The sequence below is a fragment of the Ctenopharyngodon idella genome, chromosome 18 (genome assembly GCF_019924925.1).
Source record: "Ctenopharyngodon idella isolate HZGC_01 chromosome 18, HZGC01, whole genome shotgun sequence".
NCBI classification, from domain to species: domain Eukaryota; kingdom Metazoa; phylum Chordata; class Actinopteri; order Cypriniformes; family Xenocyprididae; genus Ctenopharyngodon; species Ctenopharyngodon idella.
Genome location: NC_067237.1, coordinates 23,620,384 through 23,639,165, shown reverse-complemented (window position 1 = coordinate 23,639,165; position 18,782 = coordinate 23,620,384). Strand labels below are relative to the sequence as shown.

General features: G+C 35.0%; 1 long non-coding RNA gene across 1 annotated transcript in view; it reads left to right on the top strand.

Moving 5' to 3' along the window:
* LOC127500258 (uncharacterized) overlaps nt 1–18,782 on the top strand; it is a 51,523-nt gene that overhangs the window by 11,263 nt on the left and 21,478 nt on the right. The window contains exon 2 of the long non-coding RNA XR_007926289.1: nt 12,152–12,373. This is a non-coding gene — a long non-coding RNA (uncharacterized LOC127500258). The remainder of the gene's footprint in view (nt 1–12,151; nt 12,374–18,782) is intronic.

Sequence of the window (18,782 nt, the reverse complement as noted above, 5' to 3'; positions counted from 1 at the left end):
CACATACTTTGAAGGCTCACTTCTAGATTAGCAGTGGAAAATATTAACATTCTTGCCAGTTGAACTGAGAAACATGGCAAAAGCTTGATACAACTATAGCAATACAACTAGGCTACAGTGTCTTTTATTAGCTGGAATATTACATGTTAACTGAATTTCACTTGAACAGTGAGAAGTTCTCCACTAGTTGCACCATCTGAAAATGAGAATACTTTGAAGCTTTGGCTTCTCTGTATATTTTAGCTTAATTACAATTAAGAATCATTTCTGTCACAGAAGGTTTGCCTAATATACACACTATTTCACAGTTAATTTGACTTGCTGTTTATGTGTATGTCTTTGGAATACCCTGTTCAGTGTGTGACTTTTTGCTCCGTATTTAGTGTAAGTTATGTCCTTGTGGTAGAACGGCACAAGCTGTTTCCCCTCTGTCTGAGTGTTTTGGCCATGCTTGAGCACTGCTGCTCTGCTTGTTTCTTTAATAATCATTTTTAATGAGCTCTTCCTTATGCTATTCCCCTCTGCAGGCAGCTCAATTAATGCCTCGTTCCATATCTCCACATCTCGAGTGCAGAGAGCCCCCCCAGAGTACACCCCTCCCAACACACACACACACACTGATCCACAGCACAGACTTCCTGCTTTCCTCTCCCAGGGTCAGATAATATGGTGTTTTCTGAAATTATGCCCGATCTAATGTGAGCTCTCCAGGTGAAAGCGGTGCGGTTTGTTTTTCAAAGGTGTCAGGAACATGCTGTTTAAGTGCAGGGAAAATGGGAATAAAAATGCCACCAGGTGGGTCACTGTGTTTGCAGTAAACAGTTCAGAAAGAGGATTTGAAATGCACTCTGTGCTGTCAGAGGAGATTACAAATTCTCTTTAGGACTATATTAACTTTTCTGTTCTACCCAGGACAAGAAAAAAAAAGGATCTTAGTTCACACTGTAAAAAAAAAAATCCGTAGTTTTTACAAAATAATTTTGGCAGCTGTGGTTGCCAGAATAATTTTGTAAAAAATACAGAAAAACTGTAAACACATTTACAGAACAAACTGTAAATTTTACAGTATAAAACTATAATTTGCAAACAAGAAATTTTAATGTAAAGTAGTAAATTCAACAATGCACACTAATACTAAAATCATATATACTGACAACCACCATAATAATGCAGGTGGTAAAAGAGAAAGCCACATGATGAATCAAAGTTCATCACAAGTAGCTTTTTCACGTGCTGAAGTATATACTAATATAAAGAAGGTGCACAGAGTCATTCACGCAAATGCAAAACACCATTATGGTAACCCACAACACTTACATAATGCAATAAACATTTATTAAACAACAGAAGATGTAACATAAAACCATAATGTACATAACTGATAACAAAAACTATTAAGAAGCATGATTATTTAAACAAAATACTTTCAAATGTGGAGTGTCGCACAGGGAATTGTGGGAATATCAGTTTACAGTTTTTGACTGTAAATTATACATTGATTTGTTCTTTTTTACTTCTAAAAATTGTAAAAAATTTACAGCATTTTACTCTGAAAATTACATAAAATGTCTGGTTAGAGCTTTTACAGTTTTTCCCTGTATATAGTACGGGAACTTACTGTTAACCTATTAACAATTTTTTTCTGTAGCATTTTTACAATATTTTGCCGTTAAAATCACATTCATTTTTTACAGTGCACCTAAAGATGAAGAAATTGTCGTCATTTACTCACCCTTATGTCATTCCAAACCTGTAAGACTTTCGTTCATCTTAGTTTTACAATCTCTTTATGAACTTTTTGAAGCGTCAAAGTGGTAGCTGCATCGACTGTTAATGGAGGGACAGAAATGTCTCAGATTTCATTAAAATATCTTAATTTGTGTTTCGAAGATGAATGAAATTGTTATGGGTTTGGAACGATATGAGGGTGAGTAAATGATGACAGAATTTTCATTTTTGGGGTGAACTATCCCTTTAAAGTCTTAAAAGCCTTTTGTAAAAACTTATTTTACTTTGAAATGCCATTTAATTTGAAAGTGTACTTGTTCTGAGATTTTGCAATCAGAATCTCGATCAAATCTCCAGCTTTTTCCGGGTTTTTTAGATTTATGGTAAACTGAAAATGTTAAATCATTGACATTGAAATAAAATGGTTAATTTTAAGACAGTTCTCAAAGATCTACTTGTATATGCAGTTTCATCAACTTGAAAGGGATAATTCACCCAAAAATGAAAATTCTGTCCTCATTTACTCACCCTCAAGTTGTTCCAAACCTGTATACATTTCTTTGTTCTGCTGTATACAAAGGAAGATATTTGGAAGAATGTTTGTAACCATGCAGATCTCGCCCCCAAATGATGACAGAATCTTCATTTTTGGGTGAACTATCCCTTGAAGTACTAAGTGCAAGAAGTTTATTGAAGTGGATTATTTTTTGTTTGTGTGGATTAAATGCATGCAAATAAAAGTGTTAGACATCTAATGAAGTCATTTTGATGGAACTGTCCTTCGAGTTAGAGACTCAGTAATGCTTGTTGCCATGGCATCCTTTACCTTCAATCTGTTTGCTTGCATTTCAATGTCAGTTCTATTGATTGGCGCTCTATTGTCTGTGGCCCTGAAAATGGAGGCTGTGCCGTTCTGAGAAAAGCATAGACGGATTAAGAGATTGTGGGCCCTGGGCACGAAAACTGTTTTGACTTTTCTTTTCTTTTTTTCACTTTTCTTTTGATTGTCCCACACAGCTTGTGTTTATGCCATTTTCAGTTTCTCTGTAGAAAATATTAACTAAATCAACAAGCTTCTTTGACATGCAAAATTTCTCCTTCATTGCCAACTTATTGCACAAGAATACCATTTAGTTTTAATAATAATTAAAGACATTATTTTGTTATAGCATAATATAGTGTGATGCTGTATGGTTTGATTTATATTTATTTATTATTTAATTCATATGTATTATTTAGTAGTTTTTATTATTCAGCTACATTTTTTTTTTAATATCTAGTTCTCTTCAATTTGGGGATACTTTCCCCAGATAGCTAAAATATGCTGTAAAAAGTGTTTTTTTTTTTTTTTTTTTTTTTTTTTTTTTTTTTTCCTTAAGAAGCTATTTTACTGCTTAAGAAGCTATTCTGACTGTTAAAAAATGACTTATGTTAGTTCTGATCGTTTCATTTAGTCATATTAAATAATATATTTGATTTAATTAAACCAGATTTTTATTTTTTAGGTTGTCTGACAAACATTTTTATACGTATATGAGATTTCAATACATGCACTGTAGGGGTGTAACAATATATCGTATCACAATATATCGTAATACAAAAATGCTACAATATCGTATCGTGGATAGTGACAATACAGGTGCTGGTCATATAATTAGAATATCATCAAAAAGTTGATTTATTTCACTAATTCCATTCAAAAAGTGAAACTTGTATATTATATTCATTCATTACACACAGACTGATATATTTCAAATGTTTATTTCTTTTAATTTTGATGATTATAACTGAAACTAAGGAAAATCCCAAATTCAGTATCTCAGAAAATTAGAATATTACTTAAGACCAATACAAAGAAAGGATTTTTAGAAATCTTGGCCAACTGAAAAGTATGAACATGAAAAGTATGAGCATGTACAGCACTCAATACTTAGTTGGGGCTCCTTTTGCCTGAATTACTGCAGCAATGCGGCGTGGCATGGAGTCGATCAGTCTGTGGCACTGCTCAGGTGTTATAAGAGCCCAGGTTGCTCTGATAGTGGCCTTCAGCTCTTCTGCATTGTTGGGTCTGGCATATCGCATCTTCCTCTTCACAATACCCCATAGGTTAAGGTCAGGCGAGTTTGCTGGCCAATTAAGAACAGGGATACCATGGTCCTTAAACCAGGTACTGGTAGCTTTGGCACTGTGTGCAGGTGCCAAGTCCTGTTGGAAAATGAAATCTGCATCTCCATAAAGTTGGTCAGCAGCAGGAAGCATGAAGTGCTCTAAAACTTCCTGGTATACGGCTGCGTTGACCTTGGACCTCAGAAAACACAGTGGACCAACACCAGCAGATGACATAGCACCCCAAACCATCACTGACTGTGGAAACTTTACACTGGACCTCAAGCAACGTGGATTGTGTGCCTCTCCTCTCTTCCTCCAGACTCTGGGACCCTGATTTCCAAAGGAAATGCAAAATTTACTTTCATCAGAGAACATAACTTTGGACCACTCAGCAGCAGTCCAGTCCTTTTTGTCTTTAGCCCAGGCGAGACGCTTCTGACGCTGTCTGTTGTTCAAGAGTGGCTTGACACAAGGAATGCGACAGCTGAAACCCATGTCTTGCATACGTCTGTGCGTAGTGGTTCTTGAAGCACTGACTCCAGCTGCAGTCCACTCTTTGTGAATCTCCCCCACATTTTTGAATGGGTTTTGTTTCACAATCCTCTCCAGGGTGTGGTTATCCCTATTGCTTGTACACTTTTTTCTACCACATCTTTTCCTTCCCTTCGCCTCTCTATTAATGTGCTTGGACACAGAGCTCTGTGAACAGCCAGCCTCTTTTGCAATGACCTTTTGTGTCTTGCCCTCCTTGTGCAAGGTGTCAATGGTCGTCTTTTGGACAACTGTCAAGTCAGCAGTCTTCCCCATGATTGTGTAGCCTACAGAACTAGACTGAGAGACCATTTAAAGGCCTTTGCAGGTGTTTTGAGTTAATTAGCTGATTAGAGTGTGGCACCAGGTGTCTTCAATATTGAACCTTTTCACAATATTCTAATTTTCTGAGATACTGAATTTGTGATTTTCCTTAGTTGTCAGTTATAATCATCAAAATTAAAAGAAATAAACATTTAAAATATCTCAGTCTGTGTGTAATGAATGAATATAATATACAAGTTTCACTTTTTTTAATGGAATTAGTGAAATAAATCAACTTTTTGATGATATTCTAATTGTATGACCAGCACCTGTATGTATTGTGTGTAGTTCACCCAAAATGAAAATTGCTGTGAGAGGAAAAAACCCAAGTTTACAGAGTTGTAGTCTCAGTACTACATTAAACTACTATATATAATGTTGAATATAATGTACAATAATGCAATGGGGGAATATTTGTGGGTCCTAATAATGCCAAATGTCTTGTGTTACCAGTAAAGTCTATTAATTTCCACTCCCAATGTAATACCAAATTTAGCATTTTAATCAACAGTACATTTTTTTGTTATCCTTTTACCATATGTCTTGGAGTGTCGCAATAATATCGTATCTTGAGTTCAGTATCGTGATATGTATCGAATCGTGACATGAGGGTATCGTTACACCCCTAATACACTATTTTGTGGGTAGTTCTATGCAGGTTAGACCTTGACCCCATATGTAAACATATTTAATATGCAGTGCTGGGTAGATTACTTACAAATTGTAGTCTGTTACTGACTCCAAATGACAAAAATTGTAGTTAGTAACGTAATCTACTATATTGCACACTTTAGGCTATATAATCTATTGACACTCCTTAAAAGTTAAATAATTTCTGTAAATCCAGTGGTCAAATGCTTTGGCCTCTCAATTTTCTATGTAATTATAGCCACTTGACTAGTGACTGAGCTAGAAGCCTTTCTGAAGGCTTTCTATATAAGTGATATGCTTTTTTAGAAAGAAAAATTTTAAATGTGAAAAAGAATTAGGTAGAATCAATAAATTATGAATGATTTACTGCCATTGTGTGAATAATATGTAATCAATAAAGTAACTGTATTCTGATTGAGTATTTTAAAATGTATATTTTATACTATTTAAAATATTTGGATTACGTAATCCAGATTACCTTCCTTCCCAGCACTGTTAATACAGTACGTATGTACTTCATATACCCACATATACTGTTCTATTCAATGTCAGGTTATAGGAGTTGGATAATGTCACAATACTGATAGTAAGTTGTCTCTCTCCAAGGCTGTGGTATTTCTGTGGTCATGAGTCAATGCACTAACCATTTTAGTGCACTGTCCTTTTCCCTGCAAAACTCTGATCACAATATCTCTCCACAGGCTTTCTCATTGAGCGCTTGAGATGAGAAACTCGGCAAAGGTTTACTGTAGTTTTTTCCTATGAAAGTTTTGCCAATCAATTTCTGAGTATATGCAGGCCTGACAGATCCCACATCATTTCTCCGTTTGACTGACAGCCCTTCTCATTTTCTCACGACGCTTGCAACCTGATCATGGACGGTATGTGTGTGAGAATGCCGGGAAGCTTTTGTGTGTGTGTGTTTGAGTATGCATGTTCCTTTGTAGATATATAAAAAAAAAAAGAAAATCCAATCTTTGAACAGCATATTCCTGTCTGTCTTTGCTGGGTGCTTTCCTTTAAAGTCTATATATTTGGGGGTTGAGCTGTGATATCTTGTCCTCTGTAAATCAGTTCTTATGTCAAGGGGCTGTCAATTTAATTCAATCTAAATATGTTTTCTTTTGTGGGCTGTCACATAGGCGATGCTGAACAGAGCACAACTCTCCTCCCCTTTTTAAGACGGTAATGTAATGAGAGACACAAGGCAGATCTGTGGGTTTGCTTGTTTCGTCAGTGTTTTGGTTCACGTGAGTCCAGACTATTGAAGGCTATTGAAAATTACTGCTTAAAGCAGTCTCTCTCAGTCACCCCATCCCATCTCAACACACACTCACAAAACTAAATTAGTCCACACACACAAGCGCTGAGCAATGATTATTCCTAATGGAGGGCGATTTACCGTTGCAGGGGTGCTAACGTTTTTATAATTGACTTCTGATCAGCCGGATGCCGAGCAGCAGAGACAGATGTTGTGGCTCATTTTGGCTTGTCGCAGGGCTTGCCAACCATAATTTGGAACATTCCCTGCACCTGTGCCCTGTCCTCTCCAGTTACAGATGGGTAACGTGTAACCTAACCCATTGAAATCACCGTTGTCACCAAACTGTAAACCAACTGTAAAAGTCTTGTTGGTCAGAGTTGTGCGCCATTCACAAGTGAATGCCTTTTAACTAGAAAAGCAAGATTTCTCCAGGCAACCATTGAATAGTGGTTTGACAAATCCTGTAAAGTGTATTTAATTTTCTTGCAGATAATATAATATTAATGAAATAAAAATGCCAGTAAGTGTACTTAAAGTACACTTTTATTTCTTTTAAAATGTGCACTTTGTAATAATGTCAAATTACAAGTATTACTTTAAAGTACATTTTAAATCATTGTTTTAAAGTCCCCCTGTAGTGAAAATCAAGTTTTGTAATATTTATATATATATATGTAGTGTTTTTTTATATGCTTTAAGACAAACCATATGCAAATTCATAAGTCAACACCATTGCTGAGTATTTTCTCTTTAAAACTGCAGTAAACCAAAGACCGTCTCAAACCCACGGTTTAAAATCGCTGGTGTTTCTGACTTCACAAACTATCTTGTAATTAATCACGTCAACGTGCCGGCGGGCTTTAGCATATCATTAACTGACCATGCAAGGGAGTCTCAAAAGAAAGTTATTTTTCTATTGATATCAAAAATTGGGTAGATTTAGCAATATGGTGGGTTTTTGATGCATATTGTTAAGATGAACTATATGCCTTTCTCCACTGACGTTCTGAGTTGTTCAAAGCGTTTCTAGGGATATTGATTGTTAGAAGTAGGGCTGGACGATTAATCGAAAAGTAATCGAAACTGAAATTCAGAACCTCTAACCGACGTAATTTTCAAACGACTTTAATATTTTTTGTAATGCATTGAAATAAACATTGTGATGTGTTGACTAATATACTAAAGTTAAGTACTTGTTTTTTTTATTATAACTGCTGTGTTTTATGTAATATTACATTTAAAGTAAATATATTTTAAATGTATTGAATTGCAGCTTCATCATAACAAATAATTACAAATATATTTAAATACATGACATACAAATTTCTATAGAAATTACATTAAATTTTAGTTTACCATAAATGCTTGTCAGTACATTAGTCAGTACACTAACCATATTTCAAAGGCAACATAATTATGAAATTAAATATAAAGATTATAAGATAAATATAAATACTTGTGTCCTAAAAGCATTTGTAACAAATTGCATGTAATTTAATTTAAACTATAATTTTCATTTAATAGTAGTTAGGTGTTCGAAATCAGTTCAGTTTGCACTTAAGTATATTCTTTTAAAATAATAATAATAAAAAAAATACTTATTACTAAAATAATATAAAGTATGCTTAAATATATGTCTTTAAGGGCAATAAAATAATAAAATTATACATCACAGCTGCTGATATATAAAGCTAAAGATAGTCTTTAGTTATAAAGATTTAAACTTTCAGGCTCTTGCTTCATCTGTTCATTCTGTTTATATTAAAAAATGACAATTCTGCCATCAGTTACTCACCCTCATATCATCCCAAACCTGTATGATTTTCTTTCTTCTGTGGATAAAAGAAGAAAAGATATTTTGAGAAATGTCTTAGTGTTTTGTTTTGTCCATATAATGCAAGTCAAACATTTACAATATCATCCTTTGTGTTCCGCAGAAAGTCATAACATAAGTGTGAGTAAATGATGACACAATTTTGGGCTGAAATCCTGTGCAAAACAGCCTTTTGTAGTAGAGTTCTAGGACATAATTCACCCATAGAAGTCTAACTGTCTTCACATGTGTAAGCTAACATTATAAATGCATTGCATATATCATCTCTGATTGATTGAATCTCATTTATTTAAAAACCAGTCCTCCAGAGAATGGCATTAATGGAAGAGATGGAGGTTTGGAATAGATTGAAAGGTGTAGAGGGATAATCTGTTCAGAGCAGCATGGTCTTGGCCTTGTGTTCACACTCCTTCAGCACTGCATGATGGCTTTAGAGCCGATTCCTCCCTAGAGAGGTTTTCGTCTTTAATAACAGCACGATATCCTGTAGAGACCATTAAACAAGTTCATATCTACTGAACCACAGATAGGGAGTGAATTACAATGAATGAAGCTAATTTATAACTTGAGGTGATAATCCCTGATTGGGATAGTAGTTGGTAAATGGGACAGAAATTTGGTTTCAAGATAACAGAGCAGATTTTTGGTGAGTTTCTTTTTTTTTCCCCAATGTATCAATGCATTGTGTTTTGATAATTTAAATGCATTTTGATTCATTTATTTTCATTTAAAAGGAAGTGTCATTGAAGTACTCTCAGTGAAAAGCAAAACTGACCAAGAGCGTACCTTTTTTTTTTTTTTTTTTTTTTTTTTTTTTTTACATAAAAATTAAAAATAATAGTTTATACATGTAGTGTTTGTGTGTGTGTGTGTGTGTGTGTGTGTGTGTGTGTAACTGGTCCCTTGGGTGTATAAAAATCCCTCATTTCACCAATTAGGTGACCAAGGCACTGCAGGGAAGTTGGATATAAATAATGTACCCGTGTCGTGAAGTCAGCCACTGTAACCTTTTTCTAGCTCTTTAAGACGTCATTTTCAATGAAGCTGCAACTCCATCACTTAGCACAGAGTGAGAGAGAGGCTGGTGGGAGGGATTCGAAAGGAGACAGGCGGAATTGCACAGCCTCTTAGAAGGTCAAACCTGGAGATCAGGTCTATCAGCTGCCTGCTTGTCATCTGTTGCCTATGAAGGAATAATGAAGGGAAGAAAAGGGAAAGAGCGGAAAACATTGTAGTCCAACTGAAGCAGATGTTAGAAGGACAAAAATGACAGATATGAAAGAAGGGAGAGAGGAAAACTACCAGTGCATTAATTCTCGACTTGGAGCCATTGACTTCAAAATAATAATAATTCTCAGTTTTTTTTTTTTTTTTCTTCTTATCAATTTTTTTAGACATGCACAGCCTATCTGAACATGTAACCCAAGCATTTAGAGCACATGCTTGCGCTTCACTAGTCAAAAGCTGTGCTTGCAATGGAATGCTTACTGAATAAATCTGGATGAAATGGTAAATTAAACAGTTGCCATTATTCCACAATAAACATTTAAATTAGTAGCCACAATTTTCAAAGTGGTCTCAAACGTTCCTCCTCACCGCGCATTAGGACGATTTAGACACACGTCCTCTTCCAGGCAGATTTGTAACCTCTTTAGGAACTTCTTAATTATTGCCCTGATAGTGGAAATGGGGATTTTCAGTGCTTTAGCTATTTTCTTACAGACACTTTCTATTTTGTGAAGCTCAACAATCTTTTGCTGCACATCAGAACTATATTCTTTGGTTTTTCTCATTGTGATGAATGATTAAGGGAATTTGGCCTTTGTGTTTCCACATGTTTATACTCCTGTGGAACAGGAAATCATGGCTGGACAATTTCATGATCACCCTGGTGTGCTAAAAAAAATTAAATATGAATGGGAATATACTTCAGAGGTATTTTACTCATAAAAAAATTCTAGGGGTGCCAATAATTGTGGCCAACGTGTTTTGGAGAAAAACATTTATATCATAATGTGATTTTTTTTTTTTTTTTTTTTTTTTTTTTTTTCTCCCCACTTTCAATTCTTTTCCTTTAATGAAAGGAATTTTTGCTAATTTTATGAATTAAAGATCAAAAGGATAAACAATGCAGATTTATTTTTATAGTTATCTTTGATCATATTTACCAAGGGTGCCAATAATTCTGACCACAACTGTATATGTATGTATGAAGAAAGATGCCATGTTTTCAGACCTTAAACAATGCAAAGAAAACAAGTTTAAGTATTAATTTTTAAACTACATGATACTAATGTTTTACCTAACAGTTTAGAAATCAATATTTAAAAGTGTAGGTCGTATCCAGTGGTGATTTTCTTGTTTACAGTTATTTGAGGTGACCTTTTCGAATGAACCTGATAGTGGTTCTGAAGCTTTTTGGCAAAATGATTTTCGTGAAACATTTTATTCAGCTTGCTTAATTTGGGCAATCTCATTTAAGAAAAAGAAACAAATTTGTCTTGTTCTACCCCACCCTAATCAGACCCACATAAGGTAGAACACACGGGCACAAAGACAAACACCTCTTTACTCATCTCATTACAAGCTTGAGGCTTTAAACCATCATGCAGTTTTGTGGATATGGAAATCATAACAATGTGGATCACAATTTTCATCATCACAGTAAACCATATCTCTGACAGGCTGGAATGACTTTGAAGAGTGGGAATAGAAATTACCCTTGAAGATTTTTTTTTTTTTAAGCACAATAATATCCTTATAAAAAGCCTTATAAAATTCTTTTGAGCTTTGTGGGCAGCAGTAATATTCAATTTTACATATATTAGAAGCTCTTACTACTTACTCAAACCACCTTAGCATCATTGATCTTTAATGAACTCAAACCTGATTCTGAAATCTTTCCACATGGCAAACAAATTCATCTGTAATATATTTTAAAATGTAATTTATTGGCAAAGCTGAATTTTCAGCAGTCATTACTCCAATCTTCAGTATCAATGTTGAAAAGCTGTTGAAATGCTGCTTAAGTTTTTTTTTTTTTTTTTTTTTTTTTTTAAACTGTGATATGGTTTTTCATGATTATTTGATGAATAGAAAGTTCAAAAGAACAGCATTTATTTGAAATAGAAATCTTTTGTGACATTTTAAATGTCTTTACTGTCTTTCGATCAATTTAATGCATCTGACTGAATACAAATAACCTATATACTGTAATTTTGCATATATAATACAGTGTAACATTATTTTGCCATTCCAGTGACAGCATATAGTTTATTATTATTTAATAGTAATGGGTTTTATTTTGTGTGAGGCATGTGAAATCTGTCATGTACAGTACATGTATTTCCCATTAAAGTATGTGAATGACCAGAGTGCTTTTTCGTTTTGATCTTGATATGACTATAGTTTCACTTTTTCATTTTGCTCTGGGTTGAGCAGGCATTTAGATAAATGGTAAGGTTGACCCAGAAACTGGAGCTACTGAGATCAGTCATGCTGTAAGAGCAATGCACAGCAGGGTAACCCATAGAGACAGTTTCTCCAAGTGTACCATCACACGCTTTGAATGAAACACAGCAGCCAAGTCATGTAAGCAATGAGTAACAAATAGCAATCAACTTTTGTGATCCAGTTTCCAATTCTCCATATTTAACAATGTCAGAAACTGCTCTTTACCTGTCCATAATATCAGTATTTTTCTTCCAAAGGTTACTACCTGGTGCTGCTGCTGTTCAAGATGCTGTTCAAGATGCATGCTTCGTAAATAAAACTGATGGATGGATAATGTTTTAAGCGAATGAGGGAATTGGAACAACATGATAGCTGCATTCGCACCCCTTCAGGCAGGTTCCCCGGGGAACACGCTCTACTACAGTCTTCCCCCATCCACTCCACAGTTCTGAGATGCACAGAGATGATAACACACTCTGGTAAGTGTGGTGGCCTTGATCTTTCTACCTCTACATATCTCTCCATTCTATGAGAGAAGACGAGAAGAAAAAGACCCTCTCATACATTCAGCTGTAATCTGTGATTTGGGCCACACCATCCACCTCCATTATCACCTCCTCTCCCAAAGGAAGAGGGAGAATTGCATTTACCACTGAACTCACCTTGGCTGCTTGCAATATCGCATACACATATTGATAACATGCAGAGGGTTGGAGGGATAATTCATCCTTCAGTCATTTCAAATGGAATAGAGAAGGGAGATGGATATAACTTGCGTAATATTTTATAATATAATGTGGCGTCCAGGGCTTCCCAGAATGCATTGCAGATAGAATAGTTTTGATCTTTAATGCACTAATTATTTGTCTTAAAATGTAATAGTTGGCCATTCTGCTGGTTTCTGTAATCGGACACTAGCATGTGTTTGCTGTTGTTGTGAAATGTTCGCTGTTGAGCAGTTTTAAAGCACCAGAAGTTGTGTTGGGAATGATTGTTATATTATTTGTGGCCAACATTTCTGCTTTTGGGTGATGCCCTCCTAATTCCTGATATGGTGACAGGTTACAATAATATTAATTTAAAGGCACAATATGTAATTTTCTCTGCTAGAGGTCGCTTACTCAAAACAAAGATGTAGCTTGATGATGCCTTGATTTTGCAGAATCATGGGAGGTGTTGTCTTCACATCTACAGCCGGTGGAAAAGAATCTGCTGGGACTCGGGCAGAAATCATATTCATGGATGAGCTAATGTATTAAAGATTTATTAACATTACTGTAATATGAAGTAAAAATTGCTTATTTAAACAATCTTGGAAACATTTGGGATCATGTAAGTACACAGGTCAACAAAATATAAAACATGTTCTAGTGGTTTTTGGATATTTTAATCCAGAAATCTTACATATTGTGCCTTTTTAAAGGTTGAATAATAATAATATTATTGCACGGAGCTCCGGAATACTTGATTCTGATTGGTCAATTATCCAGCTGTCAGATATTTCCTAATATGTGACCCTAGAGCACAAAACCAGTCAAATGTCGCATGGGTATATTTGTAGCAATAGCCAATACATTGCATGGGTCAAAATTATCAATTTTTTTTTTTTTTTTTTTTTTTCTTCTATGCAAAAAATCATTAGGATTAAGTAAAGATCATGTTCCATTAAGATATTTTGTAAATTTCCTACCGTAAATATATCAAAAATGTATTTTTGTGAGTGGATATGCATTGCTAAGGACTTCATTTGGACAACCGTACATCAATGGAAAGCTTATTTATTCAGCTTTCAGATGATGTATAAACCTCAATTTCAAAAAATTGACCCTTATGACTGGTTTTGTGGTCCAGGGTCACATATTTGCCATCGTCCATGGCAATGTTGCATATCAGTATGCTTCTACCGGTATTTAATACCGGCTCTACTTAATGTCTCATGTCACACCGCTGGCATTTTGCATTTTAGAAATCGTTTGTGAAAATGACCTCAGAGAACTTCTCTGAGAACTTCTTCAAAAACATTACTATAATACTGTTACACTGTTCATCTTGCAGATTGTTTTTTACCTTGTAATAAACTTTTTTTTTCTCAGTGGAAGCTTTAAGATAAAATACAGGTAACTCCAATCAATATTTCATTTTTTTTATTATTATTTGTTGAGTAGCCACCATTCTGAAGTTTATTTTGCTAAAATGACCATCTGCCTTATATTCAAGTGTTATGCTTTTTAAGACATGAACTCCACACTAAGGTGCTTTCTTTAAATGTTAGCTCTGGCTTCGTGCGGTTCAGAGTAATGCAGCATCTCCCAAGTGCAATCTACACATGTTTACTTGTAGTTAATGAAACATCATGATTACGCCACAAAACACTCACATAAAAACATGTTTATCTCTTCTAAGAGGTGGTATTGTGGCAGTTTATTTGTTAGGTGAGTATGCGAGTCGATCAGTACTAAAGAGGCAGATATCTACAAAGTGCCTTATTATCTTCAGAGACACAGGTTTGCAAACAATAAGTGCACAATTAAAGCTTTACAGATCTATAGACTTCCTTAACTTAAGAACTATGGGTTAAAGTCCACTTGATTAGTTCAGCAAACAGCCATTTATTTTCTTTCCCTTTTCATGTCAAGACTCATTTTAGTAAGCTATTGCCAATAAGAAATTATCCGACTGTTAGGGTTATAGTTAATCTGCTACAAATAGTGTAAAACAGAATTGTTCTATATCATGTGTTTAGTCGTACCAGGTGTGTCATACTACAGTATTTCTTCCTTTATGATACTGCTCGCAGGTTCTCGCGTGGGTGGTTGATATTTTATTCTCCAGCTGTCGCGAGAATCGCTCAGTGTTTCTGTTAAAGACAACAGTAGAATATACAGTGAGCAATACACCACAGAGAGCCTGTGGTATGGCATGTAGCAACCATTAGTGATCTCAGGCAGCTGGTCACATGACTGGTGTTTTCCTGGACTGCTTTTATCAGTTTCATCTAGTGACATTGTGAGGTAACAAGAATAACATTTTTAAAAGTATTACATTTCATCTGTCACTTTGTTTTAAGTTTATACTGAAATGTCAGTGGAGTCTGGAATCAGAAAGCTTTGTATTGCATTTTTCTAATTGAATACAATTTGCTCCATTACAAATTATATTGTCAGCATAATAATAATAATAATAAATAATAATAATAATAATAAAGGAATTGCACCTGCACACGTTTGTGAGAAACCTGATGATAATATTACCCAGCATGATTTGAGAATGATCCAAAAAGCATCTGGCCTTCTTGCAACAAACCCTTTAACCTAAGAAAACATTTGATCACAACCAATGATTACTACAATATGGACTTTCAGTCCTCAATGTAATTTCAAGGTTGCTACAACACCACACCTCCATTCATCATGTCCATTCTTTCTCTTTTAGCACTGCTGCTCTCTTTTTGTCTTTTAGTGACATTTTCCATATACTAATTGTATTACTGTACCACACCACAGAACACAGATCAGTATTTAGAAATTGGTCAATAGTAAACTAATTTGCCTTTGCACAAAGTAAGACTTGTTGATAGGTGAGGTTGACATAACTATATGAGCTAGCCACTACAGTGCATACATCCCTGCCACTGCTACAATCAGTTTAATGTGCATAAGACTAAATATGAGAGCGTTTCATGGTCAGTGTATGACTGTAATGCAATACACAGCACATAACAATATCACTGCAGTATCAGATGTTTGGATATATGTGGTTTTCCATCTTGCTGTTTTTCACTAAGTTTTCATTTGCAGGTCTTAATGAAAATGTATTGTTTATGAAGTCCAGGCCACAATGAAATCTGTCTGGAATTTCAACCCCAGAATTCATTAGTATCGATTTGCCCGGACCTCTGTTGTCTAGCTGCAGTTTTGGCCAGCCTGTGAGCGCATTGTATTGCTCTGCGTTTAGAAAATAGTTTTGACCAGAGACCTGAACTGCTGCTCCTACTTTCTGCAGTTACTCTGAAAATTGTTCCTTTACAGTGACAATATTTGGAGTTTGTATTGTTTGTTTTGTGTGTCGGTGACAATCAAACCAGAGCTTTCAGATTTTCCTTTGCTTATGTGTTGCTAATGTGTAAACAGATTTGACTTTCTGTCCCTCATTAAGGCACAGTAATTTTATATAAAATTTAAATTTAATATATGAAAGGGATTAGAAACAGAAGTTGACATTTGTTGTTTGGGAATGACTATAGAATTTTCATAGGAATAGGGTAAGCATTCACTTGTCTGGCATATTGTCTTGTATTGTGATTTGATAGGACATAACACTCAACACTGATAGCTGTTGCCTTACAATACAATTCTTCTTCTTCTTCTTCTTCTTCTTCATTATTTTATTATTAATTAATAATTCTTATATATAATTATTCCTATAATGCTATAATTCATAGTAATTATAATAATTATAATTATTAATTTTATAATTACAGATATTGAGGCAGTTCCAGTTTCATTTCCATACAGTGGAAAAAAAAAAAAAAAAAGACTCTTCCACGAAGTATCCATAAGTGTTAAATCCAACACATAGTGACAAAATAAATACATAGAGTAAAATTGAGAGTTCACATTGAAAAATGGTATGATATTATAAGGACCATAAAATATAGCAAAAACATTTCCCATTACTGACAAAAAATGTTTAGCTATGGAGAAGTCTAAAGGCAGATGTATTATGAAATGTTTAAAACAAGTTATTTTTCAGAAGACAAAACAGCATAATTTTGACCCCATCGGTCAAAATCATTTCAAATAAAAACATTTAAGAGTTTAAGTACAAAAGGAGACAGATTTCTCCCCAGAGAAAAAGTGAAGAGTCAAACCAACTATCTTCCAGCTTACTGGCAAACATACAGTACACATACACACAAATCCACCACAAAAGTTCAAAGTTTAGCTCAGGAACTTTGGCAAACAAGGTATTGGGAAAAGATTATACATTCACACTTTAGATCAGGGTTAATTATACAGGACTGATTAATACTAATGAAGTACATGCAGTACATGTGTAATTATTTGCAGAGCTGCTTATAATCACACGTTGTTGTTGTTGTTGTTGTAAAAAAATAAATAAATAAATAAATAAATATATATATATATATATATATATATATATATATATATATATATATATATATATATATATATAAAATAGTACAGTAGGTCTAAAGCATAGACTTTATTGAAACTAAAGCTGGTGTGATAAAACACAAAAAGCATACTGCAGCTGTTGCTATAAATAATGTCAACAAGCATTTGTGTGTGAGAGACACAGTCATATCAGTCATATGATTGTTATACTGTTATTTTAATGGCATTGGTATATTTAGTAGTATTTTGTTTTTTTACATTGTGAACCGCAGTTAGACCTATGAAGCACAAAGCAATTAAATTTATTTCACTCAATTAGGTTCTTTTCTGGTCAGTTTGATGCTTTGTAGTATTGAATGAATTCAATTCATAATCCAAATAAAGGCTGCTTTATCCATTGTTGTTTTAGACCCATTTGACCTTTATTGTATGGACAAATCTTTTTGTGTTTACAGAAGACAGAAAGTCATACAGGTTTGGATTGACATGAGATTGAATAAATAATTAAAGAATTTTATTTTTTGGGTAAACTATCCCTTTAAGTTGGATACCATTTGGCCACAGCCTTTATGTCTGAAACATGCCTATATTCCCTTAAACTTCTCCCTCAGTAGGCAGCTCAATAGGTTTTGGAAATGAGAAAGATTCTTCAATAGGCCTGGACTACTGTTTGCCGCCACCTGCTTTTTTTCCTCTTTTACTTTTTCTCTCACTTCTTTAAATTTAAAGAGATTGATGTATTGTCACCCTTCCAAGCAGCTTCTTTAAAATATGTGACAGGCTGCAATTAAATGAAAGTGCTACTTTCTCAGGGTTCAAAGACGCTTTGAGGCTGATAAAGGAAAGTTTTAGTTAAGAGAGTGTGTGTGTTGCACTGTGTGTGTGTGTGTGTGTGTGGCACTGTGTGTGTGTGTGTACATGTCCAGAAAAAGGAGCACTAATGTTTGTGCATTCTGCCCTGCTCTGTACAGTGCGTGAGATCTTGAATACCAGTCAGCTGTTGTGTGTGGATCCTTGGATGAGTATTCAGCTCTCCGTCTGCCCTTTCCACGCTTGCTGCCTGCCTACCTGTCTACTCGCCGCCTCATCTGTCCACAGCAGAATAGAGCTGTGTCTTTATCTGACAGCAGCATCAAGGCTTTGAGATGGCCAGGAGTGGACACGGCGCGTGTGGGCAACCACACAGCAGCGACTTAGGATTGAAACCGATCTGTGGAGACTGAGCACCATGGGCTCCTCTTAAACTGAAGATATATTAAACCGTGTGTGTGTGTGTGTGTGTGTGTGTGTGTGTGTGTGTGTGTGTGTGTGTGTGTGTGCACGATTGCTGGTGCTGTTGGTGCAAGCTGACATACCTTAAATCTGTGTGGTGATGAATGCATGCAATATGTGTTTGTGCCAGAGGGGCTTTATCATCTTTCTTTGAAGGAAAAGTTCTGGATGATTCATTAGAGCAAGAGAGAGAGAGAGGGGGGAGAGAGTTTAGATGAGGGGTGTTTGGAAGCCTTAGCAATAAGGAGGGATGGAGAAGGCAAAAGAGGATATATAAAAAAAATCTTACTGTGCTTAACAGAACAAATCATATTGGTTTTGGTGTCTTTCAGGAATTATTTTCTGCTACAGATTAGCTGGTCAGTCAAAACCCAAACTCTGCTGCATAGCACGGGGTAAAAAGATGTTGTATCAAGAGTATTGTTTCTCACATAATATAACAAACTTTTTAAAGCACTAATTTTTTTATTTAGCATGA